Consider the following 22,776-nt stretch of genomic DNA (forward strand, 5'->3'; position numbering starts at 1 on the left):
CTGGATACTCTCACTCACGCCATGGAGGCCGGTCCTCTCAACCCACTCCCCCCAGCGTGGAGCAGTGGGAGGACGCACTGGGCAGCTCACCACCGGGGGTGCCAATATTTCTGGTTGACCGAGCCGCCACCGTTACCACCAGCCTTTGCCCAGGCGTTCCTAGAACAATTTGCTTGGGAAATAAAGTGCCGGTTAAATTTCTGTCCCTGCCGAGCGGATTTCCATCATGGCCGAGCTGAGCACGCACTGCGAAGAGGAAGTTTGCCGTGCGTGATGCTTCGGGGCAGGCCGCGAGCCTCCCGCAGGCCAGGTGGAAGGAGGCGCACACGGCCGGCCGGCGCTCCGCGAGCGCTTGTTGCGAGCCGTCTGCGGCGCGGTCCAAGCCGACGGCCCGAGAGGCTGGCGGCGGAGAGGAGGCGCGCAGGCGCGTGAGCGGCCCGGCGGCGGCGGCGGCGGCGGCGGCTGCCGTGGACCGGCAGCCACAGTGGGCTCGGTCGCAACCCAGCCGACGGTCGTCGCCGCGCCTCCCGTCCCACGAGCTGGGCCACCGTCGACGGCAACAGGTGAGTCCGCCGCCACGCGTGGCGCGCACACCGGGCCTGTCACCCGACCGACGCATGTTTGCTTCTTCTCCACCGGTTTCTCTTTTTCTGCGCTCAGCACCAACGAGTTGGCGTGGGGGTTGGTGACAGTGGGACAGTGGGAATGAAAAACACGAGCTACATGCTTTACACTTTTGTGACAACATCACGCACACGGTGAAGCCAAGTTTTCAGTCCCGATCTGGCCCTCTCTTCCCAGTAGTCTACATATTCAGCTGCCTGGTTTAGATCGCTGCCCGGCGATTGTTCTAGGCCTGACCGGCGATTTCACGGCTCCTCGTGAACCTTAACTTTAATATACCACATTCCTTTCTTTGGAGATTGTTAAAACGGTTTAATATGATAAGTCATCCACACTGCAGATACCGTCTAGAGTTATCCCCGATTTCATTTCTTTAAATTAGAGCTAGCATGCAGCAACGCTTCACTATCATAGGCAACAAAACAACTTGTTTTTCAGTGATGTTTGGTTCTAATGAATAACTTTTCTCTCCTAAAACTCGCTTTTTATTGCGCGTATAACTCTTGTTAGTTTAATGTATGGCACCACCGCTCTTTTTGCTTAGTTGTGCTTCAACCATAATTAAAGAATAATCAACCACTTGGTTTCCCTGTAAGGCTCTTTTGGACCTCGAATTGGTGGGCCATGCAGTCCTTTGTCAGAAAAAAAGAAGGAATATTGATAATACAAGCGAAAGTTCTTCCCCCTTAGCAACAAAGTAACAAAAATCGTGAAGTTGAAGGAAATTATTAAGTGCCATTAAAAACATAGCCATATTCTGCAGCTTCGATAGAGGAGCCCTAGCCGGTGTCCGCTGAAGATACTGAAAGAATGAAAGAAATAATACATGCACAGAGTTGTCAGTAAGTGTTATGGCCTATGACTAACTTGGACTTGTTGCATACTATAAAGCATTGAGAAACAGGTAAAAGCGTGGCTATCATGGTTATGGCGCTAGTTCATAACCTTTTAGACAGCCCGTCAATATAGTTGGTCAGTGGTGAATAATAATCGTTACCGAATTGTGACACCATAGATGAAACCTCCCTTAAAAAAGAAAAAGAAGCAACTCTTTATGCAATTGCCTGCGTTTGTCTTGTGTTCATGGGCAAACTCTGTTGCTGGCATTCAGATATGTTCGAGCGGCCATCTGAGTTTAATTTTCAAACAAGCGTCCATGTCGAGTACAGTGAATCAGACATTTTTCTGGTTCACTGTAATCGTCTCTGCCTCCTGCACCTGTTCTGGCCACCAATGCATGAACTGGAAGCGTCAGTCAAAGACCAATGTGGTGTATGAAGTCAAGCCTGCGTAGCTGACCCCATTGCAAACTTCATTTGCCTGGCGGAAGGTAGCCCTGCTTTAGGCAGCCTCTCAAGTGAACGGATGCCATCAGCGACTGACCACGTGGCATGCCCGTCTGTGAATAGATTGCAGGAGTACTTCCCACTGCTGTTCCAATGTGAGCAACGTCCGTTCCCCAAAAAGAAGGGGGCGTCCCCAGCTGCTTTTGTTGGTCGGCCATTGGCTGGTTCGCGGTCTCCCAGGGGACTGGTTGCATCTAGCCCTTGCACCGCAGTGCGTGTTGGAAATGCGGGAGCTCGCTTGCGTTTCGCATTGAAGAGCGGGGGTGATGCACAGATTTGCCAAAGATAAGAATACGCTGGCCCACATCGGTAGCCTGATCTCCGCATCTTCATTGGGGGGTCTCTTTTTTGGGTGCGCATTCTGCGGACGATAAAAGGCCCTGCTTCGATGCACTGAGGAGGGCTAAAATTAGTGTTTCCCTAAGAGCACCAGAACATGCGGCCTGTTTCGTGCACAGAAGGAGTTAGCCTTTCAGGGCAGCGAAGTGAGCGCCGAATCATCAGGAGCTGAGGAGCGGAAGCTCGGCGAATGCTGGCTTGGTCGCCAGCTTCCGCCCTTCTAGCCAACCGTGTCCGCGAGTGCACGGACTGGGTTAAATAATGCAACTGCTGCGAAGCATAAAACACCAAAGTAGAGCACGCTTGTGATCCTCTTGGTATATGCCCAGCCATCTGAGAACACGGCCTGCGGAACATGCTTCGCACCTACTCGCAGGCACGAGCTCATGCAACTACATTACTCAGAGTTCTGAGCGAGAAAGTGTGCTCTGTTATAAGGAAGACGTATGCTTTCAATAATACTTGCTTTTGCTATTTTGATCCGCGCAATTTTCTCCCGGTGAATCGAATTTCCTCCGTTCTGTAGGCAAGCAGGTCACAGTGTTGGCTTTGTAAGTGTGTAGTCTCTCTTCTATTATTCTTAGCATTTGCCCTAAAGAAATTAGTCTTCAACATTTCTTTAAACACGAAGCTACATTGGATATTTTATATCAACAGCCGCAAAATAAAGTAGGCTTGGTACGTATGTCGCTTTCTGCTCCCCACGGTTTATTTTCTTATGGTGTAATTTTTACGCGTGGCGCAAACGTCTAGGTGACTATTTGCAAATTCAAACTTCAATGGAAATGTCCTGGCTTTCCAAGCACGCTAAACACCACTGTGTGTTGGCGAATCGCCCTAAACGGGAAAAGAACTCTTCCATACAGTAGTCGCGTACACAGAATTTTATTACGGGGATAAGGAATAAAAAAGAAAACAGCTGTCTACTCTACCTAAACTTGCAATTGTTTTATAAATTGTTGTTCTTCATGGGCATTGCTAAGTGACTGATCGTTGTCGTGAACTTAGACCTGAAAACTATGTAAGCTCAATTGATGGATAATGTGTAAACGTTGAGTAACTATGGTTAGCCACTATGAAATCATCTGCGCCCCCCCCCCCTCCACACACACACACACACGCACACCACGTGGGGCCTGAAAATTTCGCCAGGGTCCACGGTTCCGTCGTCCGCCAACTGCGTAAGCCACCGCCGTAAATCAATGCTTGCCTAAATCGCTATCCTGAAAGCATCCTTGAAACATAACAGAATTGTCGTAGCTGCCGTATAAAAACAATTTCTCTGTTGGTAGCAATGAAAATGTCCGTAAACTGGAAGGGTACGCCCATTGACAGAATGGGAGATAATGCAGAATTTGCCTGCGTCCCATCATGTGGCTAAAAGCATTATTAATTCCGGCCTGACCTGGCCGCCCGCACTGGTCAACAACCCTGCTTGTTCAGAGTGCTCGCCACTGCTTTTCTTATACCGGCAAAAAACACACGAGTAGATGGCTACACCATTTTTTTATGGAGCAACACATGCTTTATGGATACCGTCACATGGCCGCTTTATTACAAAACCAAACACTGAGAGGTGTTTTCTCGGCGGACACCCTTGCACACCACGTGTGGTACACGTTGAGAGCACCAGTCGGGCTACATGTACGCGCAGGCCTTCAATCAGCGCACCTGGCGGGGCCCAGAAGGCAGGGTGGGGCGATTTTTCCGGCATGTTAAAGTCCTAAATTTAGATTTTAATTCATTCTGGGTGCTGAGTGACCATTAACGTTTAGAACATTGTGCCCACAAAACAAGCGACATTATGCAGCAAACGAGCGACCATCACTATTTTTTTTATTTTGGTGGTTTGCATAGCGAGTTACAACCGAATGTGAAATAGTCTGGGCATTTGGTTTATGTCGCTCAGGAGACACACCCGTGACAACACGTTACACAAGAGGAGAGACAAGGCACAAGGACAGTCATTGGGCATAAGGACGAGGCACAAGGACAGTTAGGGACTGTCCTGGTGCCTTTACGACGAGGAGAACAGAGCAAAAGGAACACTGCACAAGACGAAGAAAAGAGAACAATCACAAGGGCTGACTTGCAACTGAATTTTTATTTTTTGGCATGTCACATATTAAAGCTGACAGCCAAAAAATAAAAGAAAAGCAGCACTAACATGACTGCTGGAGGTAACCCACGCGGTCGTCACACTGCACGGACGCCATGTGCCACTAGCACGTGCCGAATCTGCGGGACAGAAAATGAATCTCCTTTTTGGAGAGGGACAACGAAGGTGCGCTCACACAATTTACTTTTCGGCACTCTGTTTCTGCTGTCACAATGATTTCTCTAGTTATTTTATCTTTGAGTTTTGCAATAACCTACGTTTTGTGAATATTGGGGCGCAGCCGCCGCGGCAATGCCGACAGTGGAGACCAAGGTGACCACTAATCGCCTTACGTACATTATAGTTATGTTCTTTTCATCTTTCATTCAGGTATCTTCGCGTTTGGCCTAGATACGTCTTCCCGAAGGACAGCGCAACTGAATATACGACGCCTTCGATGCAGCCTACAAACCGCTTTTCGTGCTGAACAAAGCAAGACTGTATTGTTCTTTCGGTTTTGTGAACTCTCAAACCCATGGCGGAAAGATTTCTCGGCGCAGAAAGTACAGCTCTCACAAGCTCGTTTTCCTATCTTTTTCAAATTGCGGGCTATCCGGGGCATGTAAAAAATCACTGTTGATTTATTACTTTTGTTGCGTTCAGCGGCTGCTTGGCTGTCCTGCTTCCTTTTTTTAAATCTGTGTAATATCGACTCTGCTACTGGGACAACGAAGGTGCGCTCACACAATTGACTTTTCGGTGCGGAACGGCTTTTTGGCGTACCCCGCTATCAGAAACCGGTCAACCTGTTTACGAAAGCTATCTTGCATCAAGTGAAAACATGACTTCTTTAGGGCATTTATAAAACACGTTGTTATGATTGACCTTTTTACGAGCTTTGAATAGGATGAATCAAAAAGTATAAGCGGTTTGCTGACACATGGCTCGAACGCCCACCAAATGTGATTACGCGACAAATGAAGCTTCAGATGTAAAAACTGGATAGTTCTATCTACGGGAAGTTCAAAAGTTAAAACCAAAGGCTTAAAGCATTGACGAAATTGACCTAATACCGGAAATATTAACCATTCGAGACCCGCTTAGTCGGTGTCAAAAACTACTAAAAAGTAATCAACGTAACGGAAGGTTTTGGTTACTTGTGGGATCCTCAATTGCTTATGCAGAATGTGATCAAGGTGTGCTAAGAAGGGGTCACTCAACATTGGTGCTACTCAAGAACCAATGCAAATTCTGTTAGACTGAATATAAAGCTATCATCCCAAGTTGCGGAAGTTGAATTCAGGTACACCGTTTAAAGTTCCGTTAGACTGAATATAAAGCTATCATCCAAAGTTACGGATGTTGAATTCAGGTACACCGTTAAAAGCTCCGTTAGACTGAATATAAAGCTATCATCCCAAGTTGCGGAGCTTGAATTCAGGTACGCCGTTAAAAGCTCCGTTAGACTTAATATAAAGCTATCATCCCAAGTTGCGGAAGTTGAATTCAGGTACACCGTTAAAAGCTCCGTTAGACTGAATATAAAGCTAACATCCCAAGTTGCGGAAGTTGAATTCAGGTACACCGTTAAAAGCTCCGTTAGACTGAATATAAAGCTATCATCCCAAGTTGCGGAAGTTGAATTCAGGTACACCGTTAAAAGCTCCGTTAGACTGAATATAAAGCTATCATCCCAAGTTGCGGAAGTTGAATTCAGGTACACCGTTAAAAGCTCCGTTAGACTGAATATAAAGCTATCATCCCAAGTTGCGGAAGTTGAATTCAGGTACACCGTTAAAAGCTCCGTTAGACTGAATATAAAGCTATCATCCCAAGTTGCGGAAGTTGAATTCAGGTACACCGTTAAAAGCTCCGTTAGACTGAATATAAAGCTATCATCCCAAGTTGCGGAAGTTGAATTCAGGTACACCGTTAAAAGCTCCGTTAGACTGAATATAAAGCTATCATCCCAAGTTGCGGAAGTTGAATTCAGGTACACCGTTAAAAGCTCCGTTAGACTGAATATAAAGCTATCATCCCAAGTTGCGGAAGTTGAATTCAGGTACACCGTTAAAAGCTCCGTTAGACTGAATATAAAGCTATCATCCCAAGTTGCGGAAGTTGAATTCAGGTACACCGTTAAAAGCTCCGTTAGACTGAATATAAAGCTATCATCCCAAGTTGCGGAAGTTGAATTCGGGTACACCGTTAAAAGCTCTAAAAATAATTGTACCAACAAACCTGTACTATGTGGAAACGCGACGGAACCGTACTTGTCTATTCACTTTTCAGCACAAAGTAAAAGTTCACAATGAGGCAATGAGTAATATAAATATTTTATGTCAAATGAGCATTCGATATAATTTTTGTCATGACATTCCTTCAAAAACTCAATATCTCTATGCTGTTTTTGCACAAGGAACGAGTATTCGGCTCATAACCACCTTCCTGCCGATATTGTTTCCATACGCGATAATCACCTGTTTCATTAAGCATTAGCTAACATTGTATAAGCAGGATAATCTATGTTTTTGTATTTGAACACATGCACTGTTTTTTATGTTTGTACTACTTGTTATACCCACTCCCCTCTTCAATGCCCATGGCCTTGAGGGTATAATAAATAAATAAACAAAATAAATAAATGTTTCTGCAAAAACAACGCTATGCCCTTTTGCCAAGCACCGTTTTCAGATACAATTACCCTTAGAGCAATATAGTTACTTATTGAGACAGCGGAAATAGAGTGCCAATAAAGAAATTGTGTGAGCGCCCCTTTGTTGTCCCTCTCCCCAAAAGGGATTCATTTTTGTCCCTCAGATAGTTCGGAACGTGTTTGTGGCCCATGGCGTCGGTGCAGTGTGACGACCGCTGGGGTTATCCCCAGCATTCCCGTTTGTGCTGCTTTTCTTTTATTTTTTGACTGTTAGCGTTTATATGTGACATGCCGAAAAATAAAAATTCAGTTGTAAGTCAGCGTTTGTGGGGTTCTTTTTTCTTCGTCTTCTGCGTCGTTCCTTCGGCGCTGTTCTCCTCTTTGTGAACACGAACCAACTTGCCCAAGCGTCAATCTTGGCAAGCCTTGGGCCTTGTCTCCCCTCTTCTGTAGCGTGTTTTCACCGGTTGGCTTCCTGTGAAATATTTGTAGTTCTCAGTTTATAAAAAAAATTTGTTCCGACCGAAAATACTCAGAAATCTATATTTTAAATTGTTTCGGCAAATCAAGTATGGTGCCGTAGGTCTCAGTTAATATTTCCGAGACAAATAATTACGATATGAAAAAATTCGCACCTCCAGCAAACCGCTTCCAAAACTTAGCTGAAATCTGTATTTAGAAGAGTGGAATCGTATAGAAGCTTACTACGAAGAACGGCACAAAGTCACCTGTTGCCACAGCTACACAGAGTAAAAGGACCTGCGCGTATTGCACTTACTTTAGCGATAATGCGAGGTTATCCCGAAATGTGTGGAATAGCTGGTCAGTAGCACTTGGCGACACTTTTGCAAACTATAAATAAAAACTTCAGGGGACTCACTAATCCCTGCGAAGTATTAGGATTTATGTCACAAGAGATCGAAACAAAAAAGACTAGCTCTGGTTTGTTCGGGAACAAATATAGCGCTGTAACCCAAGCCATTTTTTACACACGGACATGTAATAGGTACTGTTACAACTAACAGCTTCGGTTGAAATATAGCTTCCTACGACAGGGAATAGGCTGCATGAACAGCACCAAAATACGAAGAAGGCGGAGGGTTCTCGTCAGTAGTGTTAATTACTTTTCGTCAAGACTTTGGTTGTATATTGCATGACGTGACTTGCACATCCTGTCGTAACTGTTGCCTTTAAAATGTGCCGAGGTGAAGATGTGAAGGGTATAACTGTGTGATGGGCGAAGCACGCCTCTACATTTGTATATCGCGCTCTCTTGGGTGTAGCAGTTCTGCTCTCCTGGCCGGTGTTTATAGTGTGCGCCCAGGTCGATATGTCCGCGTATTACTCACGAGAGGATCGAAGTTCTCCGAAAGGGTAAAACGGAGTTCGCATCTGCCCACAAACTGTGCTACGTGCCTTCGCTCAATGCCAACTTTGGGCGGGCGGAGAGAGGATCGAACAAGGGCCTCAGCCTCGCACCGCCGCTTGGACGCGACTTGCGTTCCTCATCCGTGTCGCAAGCCTGCTCCGCTCCCTCCAGTTGGGCGCCATCCGGCCACGTATTTATTTCGGAAGCGAAACAAACTGGCACCTCCTTCACACACGGGTTTCCGCGAAAGATCGGAGTTGCGTAGAGACGAATAGTGGTCCTTGTGAGGCCCCTGGGACATTTTATCTTAACCAATCCACTTTTCCCTGCCGAGGCTGAAAAAGACCGCCGGTGCACCAGGCTGTTCCATAATTTTTAGGGGAGCAATTGAACGCCGTCTGTGTTTCTCGCGAGCAAAACTGCCGCTCACACAGAGCCTTTGCTTTGTGCTATAGACCTGATGGGGAAGGCGATTGATGAAGGCGCCGCGGCACAGCTGACGAGAGCAAGTGGAATCGCATTATGGCATGCGAATTCTTTCTTGGTTCGACTCATCGATGATTTCAGAGACGGCGAATTTCAATGCTGATAAATCAGTTCTGTCCCACTACAGCGGACAGTCGCGTTACGGCGAAAAGTGCCTTACGACTAAACCTCGCAACACGGCGGAGAGTCTCACTACGGTGAAACCGCAGCTCCGCCTCCTTGGGTGTAGCAATGCCCGACCTTAGTTGGAAAACTTTGTTAGCTACACTTTGAATGTGGAATATTTTCTCCGATTTGTGCACCGTTCTGAACTATTTGTTGGCTATTTATTAACTAGAAATCACGTGCGGACGACGACCAAACCTGTTTGTCTAACTATCTTTGTGAAATGTTTGCTAGAAAAATTCGTGGATCGGTAGTGCGAATTCTTTGGCGAGCAACAGAGAATTATTTAAATAACGTCGCGACGCTTGTGCAGTGAATGCCATTTTCCAGTTTCGTGAGCAAAGTTGAGACTGGTGGAGTGGAGTGGATAAACTATGTAGACGAGCTTCAACCGCTGATGGTTGGACGCCCGCCGGGTGGGGGCCTCCTCTTAGTCCGGGAAGCCCTGGTCCGCGCTGGCTACCCTAGCCCTCTCCACCAGGCTATGCTGGACTGAGAGGTCGAAGTTGGCCAGCTGGCCCGACTAATTGTTAAGCCGATTGCATTTCAGTTATGCCTGGTACACAGTTGCTTGCCTCTTCAGCATTAAGTGGAGTATCTCGAGCAATGCATTCCCATTTTCCAAACTTCCTAAGAAATGTGAACGCTATTAGAGCTCGCCTACAAAGGATAAACAGCCAATCGAGGGGAAGAAAGAGTCACTCGGCAAAAATATTCTGTGTCACCACAAGGGCAGCTGAGGTTTCTGGTACGGCAACCTCAATATTTTCTGCTTTTTGCTGGGGGCGATGGGATGGTGAGGTTATGTCATAGCCCCCTTTTCGCGATGCCGAGTCTGGGAGCGGAATTCGGACCCTCACCGCGCACACGCACCGTTCGCCTTTGACGAGCAAAGGGAGCTCGTCCTATGGCCAGGGCTGCCATTTCCGCCGCTACAGGACAAGAACCGTAAATCGTGTACAAACGACGTCCCGAAAGAAGTACGGGTGCCTGACGTCTGCTACATGCACGAAGATAACTGGTTGGGTAGAGTTAAAACTAACAAAACGTAAACCAAATATGCTGCGAAATATAATTGAACCGATTTTTTACCATAGTGCGAAGGCGAAAAAGCATGTACATTCTTTGGTTTTCCAAGCTGAATTCCCCCAGTGAGGGTGAGTGAGTGGGTGAGCGGCTGTGCGAGTGGGCGAGTGTGTGTGCAGGGAGGGATAGAAAAAGAGCGAGAGTGAGGAGTCTAGATACCAGAACTCTAGGCACGAAAAACGTAGGTTTTAGGCGCCAATAATAGACAATGAAAATTTTAATTTTCATTGTTATTTTCACTCTCCTTTAGGCATATATAGGTTTAAGTTGTATTTACTTCAGCAGCGTATTTTATGGCAGCTTTTTGACTTGCAATAAAACAGCGGACAAATATTGTGCTATGGGAAAGTAATTTTATTATCTTCGTGAAAATAAGCCACAGAAGTGTCGCCATTTCAGAAGATTTACGTGAAATGTACGGTGATTCAGCACTAAAAGAAAGGCTTAAAAGCTAGGAAAAACCAGCTCCACCTTAATGTTTTACGGTTTGAAGTTGTGCCTGCGTTCAGTCCATATTTGTGAGCGAAAAAAGAGCGCTCGACGTACACTGAAGTTGGCGGAGCGTGCTTGTACTTCATAACTCTCGATAATCTAATTCCATCTGGAATGTCAGAATGTTTGTCGATCAGAACCCCTGGCAATTCCTTTAGCAAAGGGAATGCAGGAATATTATGACCGAGACCGATTTAAGCTTCGGAATGGCAGGGCCAGTAACCGTTCCTTCGGGAATGGCAACGTAGCTGTTCCGGACCTTCGAAGCGACCTCAGCATTCTGAGTCAGAGTGACGCTGCCGAATGCTTTCTGCTAAGAAGGTCAAATATGCACAGTCATGTGCCAGGCCACGTTCAAGTGTCGCTTTTTTTGACCGCAAAGCTGTTAATACCATCGAATGTTTGTTGTAGTTGTTTACCGCCCTTAGCCGAAGTTCCCCAGGCGGTACCAAAGGGCTCTGGTGGAAGAGGTATACAATCGGTAGTTGCTCCTTGAAGACACGAACGCCCCTCGAAGAGCGCTATCTTGACTGCAGCTATTTATTCGTTGACCGAACAGAACCACCTTGTCAGCGCTCCACAACACCAATGAATCTCATGGATAGTTCAGGGAAGGGCAATAATTCCGCATAAACCCGTGTATCCGTGATCGGCGGTTGACCGTTCATGTCTTTGTGGCGTTATAACTTGAATCTTTTTTGTGTCAAGTGTCCACGAGCTATTCTCCAACGAGGCGTCTTTGACCTTACGGGGCACGTGCGCCGCTGTGTCACGTTCATTATTCTTTGCTTGTTTTTATTACGTCAGCAGCAAATATAGGCCAAAGTTTTCGCCGTTGATATGCGTACATGACGCAACAAAAGAACATATATATAGGACGAAACAGCTCGTGCTGACAGGGATGGCGTCAAACCCATCCGGCGGCGAGGTGGACTGAGGTGTCCCTGCGTACGGACCCCCGGCGGCCTAGTTGCTCGGGCAACGTCAAGTCGACGTGCCAGTGTCTCGAGCGTGGTGTCCGTGTCTCGGATTATGTGGCACGGTGCACGAATTCTGCTCGAAGACGGCGTGTGGCAAACGCCAAGTTGCGGAGTTCTGAAGAGAGAACAGTCCTAGCAGAACGTAGACTCAAAAACATAAAAAAGGCATATTATAACACAAAAAGTGATATTTAGGCGATAATAGGACCACATAGGCACGTACATCCAAATAGGCATTGACAGGGACAAGATCGTTCCCGTTGCCATAGTCCTGATGTTAAATAGGCTTGATACGAACTCAAGGCAAATGTAGTCTTTTTGCCTTAAGTTCCTCTCTAAGCTGGATATTTAGCAAGCACCTGCGCATGTGGTCTTCTTCTGACACGTTCAAAGGCCTTTTTTACTACATTGGGCCCCTCTCCAGGGCGGGTAGCGGCGAAGTACTCCTTAGCCTCGAGAGGCGGTTATGGTCAACTAGCCGCGGTCGTTCTGCCGAAATGTCATTTTTCTAAGGGAGATGTATGGCTCATTTGTAGTTTGTATGTTTTATTGCATGAGCAATAGATGGGTCATGACGGCAGAATTCCTGCACCGACCGTTAGCCCTGTAACAAGGGGAGCGAATGGAAAAAAAAAATAGGTGAGAGCGCATGGAGATACCTCCGTTCGAGAGTGGAGAGGGTGGGTTGCCCACGGGACGCCAGTCAAATGCGCGTCTCCTGCTGCCCTCCCCTGCCCTTCCCCACTTACTAGCCTTCCCGCCTTCTCCCGGCTTTGTCTGCGCCCACCAAACAGCTTGTGCTCGCGGAAAGGTACGATTTTCCCACTGACCTAGCGGCATGTCCGTCGGCGCGCGCCACACCACCGACGAGCGGCCGAACTAGGCGTCCAGACTGTAGCCGCTGGAAAGCGCGTGACGCGACAGGCACAACAGGCCTTGTTCGATGTAAAGCGCTAGACACATGCGCGACTAGAGCACGCGATTGGCATGCGACCTATCGTTACGACGGTCGGACAGGACCGGTTTCGGCTCCGTACGCTGGTCTGAGGAGGCTCACGACATGCGACTGGCGAGATTAAAGCGCTAGACACATGTACGACGGGCGCACGCGATTCGCATGTGACTGATCGTTACGACTTATTGTTAGGACCGGTTTGCGGATCCTAACAATAAGTCGTAACGATCAGTCGCATGCGAATCGCGTGCGCCCGTCGTACATGTGTCTAGCGCTTAAATTGTAAGATCGTTGCGGCCGTCGCGCGGCCGTAGCCAATGCGAGTCCGAATGTGTCGTCATAATAGCGTCACTGTGAAAGCTTCTTTCAAAACCTCAAGGAAGCGCTAGTGGCAGTTCGAAATATTTTGAGCGGAGCAGCACCGGGAAGCGCGGGGCGCACTCGCGCTCTCCGCCGACAATATCTACAGACACCTGGTAGACATACGTTGCCAGCGGTACCAATAGCATGGACGAGCGGAATCGTCGGGGCTAAGTGTCCCCAGACCACTTTACTGAGCATATAAAATACAATGTACAACTTAATAGCACTATTCATTTTTTACTTCACGTTGATCAATGTTTTCTTTTCCTGCTCGGATTTCTATTGCACATATCTAAATCAGCCCGAGTGCGCCTCAACAGGGAGGCAACCTTGGAGCGAAAACGTTGGACAGCGCTCCGCCGACGACGCATCGCACGCACGCATCGGAGCATGCGTCTCACATTCACGCGTGCGGCTCGTCGTGGAAACCATATATCCGACCAAAAGCGCATCGCGCCGTACGGCGCGCATGTCTCTCGCACTTAATAACGTGGCTGCGGTGACCCGCACGGGTTTCCGCACCTCGTCGCCGTTTGTCAGCGCAGAAAAGAGATGCTCACTCATTATTAAAGACATACCGCTGTATCTTACATTACGTTTTTCGCAGTCGCTGAAAACTATACTGCAATTCTAACTTTAGCGACGAGGTAGGATCCTTTCGGTCGGGGTAAAAGATTTACGAAAATGTTCTTTCAACATTGTTGTGTTGTGTTTGCTACACGATCATTAATTAAGTAATCGCTTCCCGCGTAGAAGCGTATGATTTGCCGCTGATGAGATTTTGTCAGCAGCGGCAATTTCCGGCATACGGGTTAAAAAAACAAAAACTCATGCCCTCGTTGTCACCTAACATTGGCCCCTACGATTTCCGAAGCAGTAATAGTATTTACCCTACTCGCCGCTACACACAAAGCACAAATTCGCCTGAAGGGCAGTTTTTTTTGGCTGAAATACGTCTTTGAAACTCGTCATGACAAGTGACGAGTGACGAGTTTCAAAGACGAGAGCGCTACACACAGAGCGCAAATAAGCCGAAATGGGAGTAAATGGCTTGTCGCAGAACTCAATCCCACCTCGGAGTATACAATGCTCCTTCGAGTAGGTAGAGCAACTCTTTACTTCTAGTATTTCCGGGGTTTATGTAGTGATATATAGGAGTGAGGTTTTATTGCCAATAAAATGGGAGTTTTCAAGGGAAACATTGGGATATATTATTTTCTCCCACTAGAACCTTTTAGGAGGCGCATTCGGAGTACGTTCAGCTGCATTGATAGTACTTTTGCTGTTTTACGTGTTCAAAAGAAGCGCTGCAGGGGAATTTATGAGTGCATTTGGGAGTTTTTATTGGGTTCATGGCCCGTTTTTTGTTTTATTTTAGCAGCGTCGAGGGGCCGCATTGGTCGTAATTTCTAGGTTTTTTATCTTCAAAGGTTTCAATGGCAAAATGTGAAAGATTTGCTTTCTGCACACAGAGAATTTGTTGCATAGCAATTTCATGAACACAGAAATGGTTCTGAACACGTAAATAACAACACAGTATAAAAACTCTCAATCCAAAAAACATGTACATTAAGAATACAAGGTACCTTGGTAAGAACTATACCCACTACAACTCTCTTCAACGAAAAGAGAACTGGAAGCCATTTGCAAACAATGAAGTCAGCCAGGCATTGATCGTTAAGCTGTTCACTTGCACTTGCTTCTGAAACATTGACTTTTTTGCCGCTTCCTGGCATGAAACCACGAAGCCACAGAAGCACCGGCATTGCAGCGATAACAGAGCTCTTTAAATCTACAGCAACAACTACAGGCACATGTTATGCAGCCGACCTTAAAAAACAAAATAAGCAGCATTTGAATGACGCGCCACTTGTCACTGTGCACAACTCTAATGTTTGAATTTCTATTGAAAGCTATGCAAGATTGCACCCGCATCCGAGACACCTCCGCTCACCAGCTGGTCAAGACCTTAGAGGCCAAGGCAGTATGTTGTTCGATCCGGAATGCGGCCCTTGCTGCAACCAACTTCTCAAAATGTTTCCCCTTCTCCCTCTTCCCCTCTTATGTAGTGTTGTGGAACTAGGATTTACGCTTTACCCCCCGTACTTTTCCCGCTTCCCTCCTAAACCTGCGAAAAGGTTCCCGTCGTTGTGACGCGTCCTCTAAACAAACCTGATTTCCAGCGCTCCCAAACAAAAAAGGCGTCCGTCGATCCTACAGGATGCTCCCGCAAATAGCAAATGCGGGTTCAATTCGCACCTGCCTAGCGCATGGAGAGCCGTCTTTGTCGTCTAACCCCCACGGCGTCCCGCCTCCCAACTGAAAGCAATGCGGCCACCAGGTGCACGTGGCGCTCTTCCGCCACGTACCAGGCGCGGCGGGCACCGCTCGTGCTTCTCAAGAAAATCAGCTCTGCGGTGCTCGCTAGGCGAACTTCTGCCCAATAACAAACAAACACAGAGAACAACTTCTTGATATTCATAGAAATTATCTCGTAAGAAGCAAACCGGAGCTAATAAAACATACAAAAACATTAAACATTTTAGAAGAAATGACAATACTAGTTAACGATAATATTCAACAATACTAACCCCTCAAATATTTTGTCACAATTTCACTCACACGCAGAAACAAAGTCAGCGGCAAATAACGCGATAATAGCCTTTAGATCGTTTGTATTTACCATTGGTCTTCAGTAATGCCTTTTCTGTGTAATTATCTTGTTTAATTATCTTTTTACGTTTTTTTATTTTAAATCCATACATCTATTTTCAATTTTTTAATTTACCCGTTATACCTCGGTGGAACGGGAAGCGTTTCAGTTCTTGAGCCCGTTTTAATAAAGTTTCTCCCGCAAATGATGAGCCACGAATACATCGTAACAAAAACACTTACTAGCCTTAGTACTTACTTTCTCCATTGCTGTTCACAGAGCGGAAACTTTTCCTTCTGCTCGTGACCCGCACATACAAAACTGAAGCTTAGACGGTTGATATCCGCATTACTTTTATACAATTCGGCCTCCCCAATGACGTTCTGGGCATGGCGCCCTCTCCGCGTAGCGCGCGCCTCGACAGGCGAAGAATCGGCGGGACAGTGACGCGGGAAACACACTCTGTTTAATTTGACACTACAAGGGCCACAGGTCTCCCAAAACGTTGGTTGCAATAAAAAATGCGCAATGCTTACCTTACACCGGCTCGCAAAGGAGCAGCCGCATCGTTTTCAACGAACCACTCCCCGTTTGCGGTCTGCATTTAGGCCTCACGTTGGTTCGCTGGCGCACTCCGTCGGCTCGAAGGTCGGTGACTCGGAGGAGACGTTACAGTGCGTCGCAGTTAATCCAGGTTGGTTTCACAATGTTCACAATGAGCTTCGGTTGGCGGGAAGCACCTCGCATCCACTTTCACGGCCACAAGTTCACTTCGACGAAAAAATTTCGGAGACGCTAGAACTGACACGACACATGACACCAACTGGCAGTCAATTTGTAAGGAGGCGTAGTGGAGGGGGGAGGGGGGGGGAGGAGAACTAGAAGGAGGAGGAGGAAAAGGAGGAGGCGGGGGTGTTTTTCTTACTTTCATACTCCCATTAGGACCAGAGTGGTATTCAAAGCGAAATACTCCGTTTGGGGGGGGGGGGGGGGTGGGGGGGGGGACGTAAGATAGGGGTAAATGCGCCTATTTACGACAGCTCTTGGCCACCGGAGTAAGCGTAGTTTTGCCGCCATTATACTACCAAACACGCGAGTAAGCCGCCTGCCGTGACGAGTTTCGAAGACGATTTCAGCCAAAAAACTCCCATTCAGGCTAATTTGTGTTTTGTGTGTATGTATAGCCGAGCGTCCCTGTTGTTGCAGTAGCCGACTCACATCGGCGTTGTCATGGCTGGTGGTGACAGGCGGCTTACACTAATGTTTAAAACGTTTTGTAAAACATATAAATATATCTTAAATCATATCAATCTTCCGCCGACTGTGCGTATAAAAACCGGAACACCGGCCTTTTATTTTTGTTTATTTATGTAATACATACTGCAGACCACAGTTGTGGTCCCGGCACAACGAGCGCTTCAATGGTACATTTTGACAAAAAGAGCGACGGGGTCAAAAAATGAAACAGTGCACACTACATTGAAATTGCCAATACCAAGACACAACAAATAACAACAACAACAACAACAACATAAAAAAACAGGGTTATACAGAATCTAACGAGTATGGCTGAGTAATGGAATTCCACTCGACCACGGTACGAGGGCAAAATGAAAACTTGTAGGCATCAGTATTCGCATGGTATGGTGTTAGTGATCTTGGTAGTCAGGGCAGATATATACAGGGAGGGATCGATAGCCAATTCATGGTTAGTAAGTAAGCAGAGGAAATCGAGACGAAGTTTCCGTCTTCCTAATTGAAGCTTGGGAATGTTATTGGCAATCCTTAACTCGGAAGGGGAATCCGAACGACGAAATTTTGAAAAAGTGAACCTAACAGCTTTCCTCTGAATCTTTTCTAATTTATCTATGTTATTTTTTTGTGTGTATGAGTATAATACTACAGCAGCATACTCAAGTTTCGGTCTACCGTATGAATGGTAGCAAAGAAGTTTAGCACGTGGAGGTGAATTACAAACTTTGTGTCTCAAGAAGCACAGTTTTCGAAAAGCGGGGTAGCAGATATTGTCGATGTGCAAGTTACACGAAAGATTATTAGTACACGTAATGCCTAAGTATTTGAATCTGTTGACTTGGTTCCCTACACACGGTCCCAGTGTGTACTAAAATTCGAATGGAGATTTTTTACGCGTTAGGCGGAGGGACGCAGTTTTCTCTGCGTTGAGAACCATGCCTCATTCCTTACCAACTGTATATATTGTCCAGGTTTGTGTTAAGCTCTATCTGATCTTGCATGCTTGAGATTTCCTGGAATAAAATACAGTCGTCTGCAAACAGCAGGATATGAGTGGTGGGTGTAACTACAGTGACGATATCATTGATATATAACAGAAAAAGCAACGGCCCCAGAACACTACCTTGAGGCACTCCGGATGTGACTGGAAGACAGCTCGAAGCACGACCATCAGTCATAGCAAACTGCTCTCTATTCATCAAATACCTAGACACCCAGGCAACTAAAGTTTCTGGACGATTTATATTTTTAGTTTTTGAATTAATTTGTCATGAGAAACTTTATTAAACAATTTGCTAAGATCAAGAAAAATCGTGTCTACCTGAACATTATTGTCAAGGGCCTTCGCAAACTCGTGTGTGACGGTGACCAGTTGAGTCACTGTCGAATAGCCTTTCCTAAAACCATGTTGTAAGTTTGTTAGAATCGAGTGTCTTTCAAGAAATTCAATAATACGGTTGGATATGATATGTTCAATTAGTGTGTAGCGGTATACGGTATATGTTCAGTTATTTATTATAGCGGTATACGGAGCGCCGTGGTTTTCTACACAACGGAAATGTTCTCGCATTTTTTTTTTTTGACATCGTGCGTGCGCGTTCCTAACTAATACTGCTGACCTTGCCGACACCACTACCCCAGTCAGAGGCCCCGCACGTGTATTCCGGGCCCCTGCCGAAATGTGCACCGGGACCCCCGATTTTCAAATAGGACGTGTGGCGCACATGGCTAACCGGCGGCTGCTGTGTTGCTACTACTGTGAACATACCCACGTCTAAAGATGGTGTCAAGGCCGCGATATTGGTCGCCATGGCTTCTCCTATTTCGCCCTCAGCATCTGTTTAGACAGCGCCCTGTTCAAATCGTCGACTACATCGCCGCGCACAACGGTACGTCGCCGAATCGTCGAACATAGTAGCAGTTTCCAACAAGCTTCTCCCTGATTCCTCAAACCCGCAGAAACATTCCGAAAAAAAAACTTTTGCAACCTGCGGCCGGGAAAACATGCGAAACAACTTCTGGAGGTATGGTTGATGTGTGAAGAACTTCTGAAGAGCTTCAGGCGCCGCTGAAAACGACCCGCGACGCAGCGACAAAGATGAGCCTAAAGCACCGATGTAGTACCGCCGCAATGCAAACACACAAAGACGACAACTGTTAGTACTGACGAAAACCCTGTGTGCTGGCCTCTTTTTTAGTGTCAACAAGTATGGTGCGATTGCTTTACTGGACACCGGTGGAGACTATTTCGTCGTCTGTAAACAAGTTGCCGACCGTCTACGGAAGGTAAAAACTCAGATTATCCGCAGTTTCGATCAGTCGAAAGCGGCGGTAAGGGTTTGTTTAAATAACACTGACTTAGTTGGAACCTCGGTTGTACTTCTGCAGTGTTGCAAGGACCTCATTTCAAGGACTCTTTTCTTTCGGTAAAAAAGACACCGTTATAAACATTGGCGAGCGCCTGGTGAGCCTATGGACGACCCGACACCCGAAAGGGAGTACCGAGCAGTTACTTGTGTCTCTTCGTATCGCCGATTCTCACGTAATGTGTCACCATGGTGCTGCGAATTTGTTTCAATACGGTGTGACTATTCTTATATATCCGACCGGGTTCCTGGGACGCATGCTCCACAATTTGTCGACTCCAGCTACCCGCTTCGTCATTTCACAAATTCTTGTGCACCTGTCTGGGGCTGGCACCAATCCTCTACTCGCAGATGTCACCAATAAGCGCCGGCACATGCGAAAGTCACCACAGTATTCTTCTTCCAAGGTATCAGCAGCACAGGAGGCTTCATTCGGGCGCGAACTGCAGGAACCACAAAACCGCGGGAGCTCTACATGGACACGGGAAGAGCACTGCACCGATTTCTGGTCGACGTACTGCACGAGTATGCAGCCTGCATGCTTTTCGTACAATTCTGGTGTTCATTAGACACCACTAACAAAACACCCAATAATTACTGGAGAAACAACGGTCCATATCCGCCAGAACCACTATCGCGTGGCTACCAACAAGCCCGACGCAATGCGGCGGCTCGTATGCCAAGGCAACGTCATCGCTTGCACTAAGAGACCCTGGGCGTCTACCGCCGTTTTTGTAAACAGAATGATGTGTTGGTTGCTGCAATCTGCCTCAGGTTGTGGCCGTACTGAAACGTATTTCTCGTGATGATGTCCCGTTTCTTTGTGCTGACAAGCAGCAAATAGCGTTTGATTCGCTGCGACAACGGCTGCACACACGCCAGTCTTAGCTTATATTGAAGTCTAGGGCGCCAGCACATCCCTCATCAACACCAGTGAAGCTGAACTCGTAGCAATTGTTGAATGGTGGGAAGACGGTGCCGAAAGGCTTATGAGATGCCCAAGTATACGCTGTTATCGCTCTCGAAACCAACTACTAGGCCACAGAAAAGAAGTGTCGGACCATCGCGGGGTAGCACTGAAGTGTCAACCATACCTAAAGGGTCATCCATTTACAGCGGTCAGTGGCCATCACTGCATGCCTCTGTTGGGTAAAGAGCCTAAAAGACTCGTCTGGATTTCGAGCATGATGGAGCTTTCGGATTCAGGTATTCGATTTTACAACCGTGTGCAAGTACAGAACGTGCCGATGCTGCCTGCCTGTGGCCAAAACCAGCTGCTCCTGTGTCAGTGGATGACTATGGGGATGACGAGGCGTTTATTTGCGCATTGGACGCACCCTCCATGCCAGAGCAACAGCTGGCAGACCCGCAGCTACGGCTGTTTATTGATTTCTTGAAACGACGCACGCCAGTGGGCGAGCTTGCTTTCAAGACAACTTCCATTTCGCCAACACGGGTATAGGAGAAGGGGAAGGCCAACAACTCGATGGAGGGACGAATTAAGGAAATTCGGGGCAAAGAATGGACTTGGGCAGCGCAGGACCGGATCGATTAGAGGTTAACTGGAGAAGCCTTCATCCGGCAGTGGACCTGAATAGGCTGTTGATCATGATTCTATTTTGCTGTTTCCGTGGTGGAATTCTCTATAAGACAAACTTTACCTCGCGTGACAGAAGCTGCCTTCCTTTGACTTCGGAGTGCTTCGAACCGATATTTTGCATGCTTGCCACGATGAACCGTCTGCCGGCCACCTCGGCAGCGCGTGCACTTCGGATAGAATTGCAATTTCAAATTGTGGGGTTTAACGCCTCGACGCTACACCTGGGCTGTGAGGCACGCCGTGGTGGAGGGCTCCAGATTAATTTTGACCACCTGCATATCTTTAACGTGCGCCGAAATCTTGTCACGCGGGCGTTTTTGCTTTCGCCTCCATCTGAAAAGCGGCCACGGCAGCCGGGATCGAACCCGCGCCCTTGAGCTAAGCAGACCCACGCCTTAGCCTCTCTGTTAGTGAGCCACCGCGAACTCAGCCTGGGCAAGGACCTTTGTCAAGCTGCTGCATGGCGGCTTCTTGTTCTTGCCCTAGCATTCATGTTGTTTTTCGTTAAGAATGCTGAATAAATGAATTGAATTGAATTGAAAGACCATGCAGGACAATCACTTGCCCGGTGGTCTTCTAGGGAACTCGGAGCCAAGTTTGGTGCACCCAAATCATCCTGATCGTCGCTTTGCAAAACTTGTTAAAGCGAAGCTTTAGGGTCCCCACTGATGCCGTTGTACGCCAATATGCCCTGCAGGAAAGCCAACTTTACTGACGATGATGATGAAGTGAAAGAAAAGAACGCTTCCAGTGGACGGAATCGAACCTGGGTCCTTCGTGTAACGAAGCCGGCGCCTATCCGGCGCCTCCATTTCGACATGGTCGGAGCGAACGCCAAGCAGCAAGTACGGATTCGCGCCGTACACCCCAAACCCAAACGTTTGGCCAACGGAGTGCACAGCCGAGAGTTGTGGGTATTTTAGAAAAGTGGTGCGTACTATCACAGCAGCACATACTCGCAGTGTGGGATTGGCCAACAGCAGAATCCATCACGGGAAAGCTTCGCGTTCAACCAACGACGACGTTAGACGGAGGAGTGCATGATTTTTTAATGACAATTCTGAGATGAGTGGCTGCCATTTTCATCGGCTACGTTTAGAAGGGGCCTACACCGCGAATGTTTCGTATCGAATTCGTCAGGAATCCTTACCTTGCTGCACGTGTGGTTCGTTATTCGGGGTGCGAGCAACATAGTGTCTCTGCGAACCTCTCAATCAAATCGACAGCTGTCCATTTAATATATGGTAAACACCCTTGGACCCTAGGCACAACGGCACAATGAACTGTTTTTAAAGCATTTGTAACGGTTTTAGAGATACTGGACTGGCGTCAAATAATTCATGTCCCCCGTCACTGTTCCGTTCGCTGCTACGGTTCAATGTAATCGCACACTTGACCTAGATATTCTTTTTTATTTCGTCAACCGTGACCATGGTGTCATTTAGTTCTGCTCAATCAATTATAGGATAACGACGACTAGATCATGCTTATCCATCCCGGACATCATTTAGAGGGGTCCTGAAATACCTTCCGCCGATGCATGGATGTACATGTACCCAAATAAAGCAATGTATTTGCAATCTCCTCCCGCAAAAATTTTGTTAAAGCGATGAGTATTAGCTGAGAAATCGTAAATCAAAAACCGCTCATTATCGTCGCGCCGCGTTTCCTCCTCCTTTCAACTTGCTCTCCGCTGTTGACGGCGGCGAGCCTTCCCTCCCATGATGCTGCGCTCCGCAGCGGTGACGTACTTCCGCTATTGCGCTGCTCAGACAGTCAGTAGTATTAACTCTATGGCTCAGACTGTCGTCTGCTACGGGCGAGCTTTGTTGACACCATGAATCCCACACTCCGCTCAAGGCTGGAAAAGCGAACGAAAAATCTGGCCGCATGTATGCGGCGGCCTGGCCTTGCCCTTTCGCGGTGTACGTTGCTGGCGGCACA

At 47.3% G+C, this 22,776-nt stretch overlaps 1 protein-coding gene across 1 annotated transcript in view; it reads left to right on the top strand.

Annotated features, from left to right (window-relative positions):
• The first annotated feature begins 462 nt into the window (after positions 1–462).
• LOC144173843 (neuropeptide F receptor-like) overlaps positions 463–22,776 on the top strand; it is a 645,630-nt gene continuing 623,316 nt past the window's right edge. The window contains exon 1 of the mRNA XM_077702120.1: positions 463–563. The gene's annotated coding sequence lies outside the window, so the exon portion shown is untranslated. The remainder of the gene's footprint in view (positions 564–22,776) is intronic.

Source organism: Haemaphysalis longicornis, unplaced genomic scaffold (assembly GCF_048455015.1).
Source record: "Haemaphysalis longicornis isolate Haplotype H1 unplaced genomic scaffold, Haemaphysalis longicornis Haplotype H1 scaffold_1, whole genome shotgun sequence".
In the NCBI taxonomy this organism is placed as follows: domain Eukaryota; kingdom Metazoa; phylum Arthropoda; class Arachnida; order Ixodida; family Ixodidae; genus Haemaphysalis; species Haemaphysalis longicornis.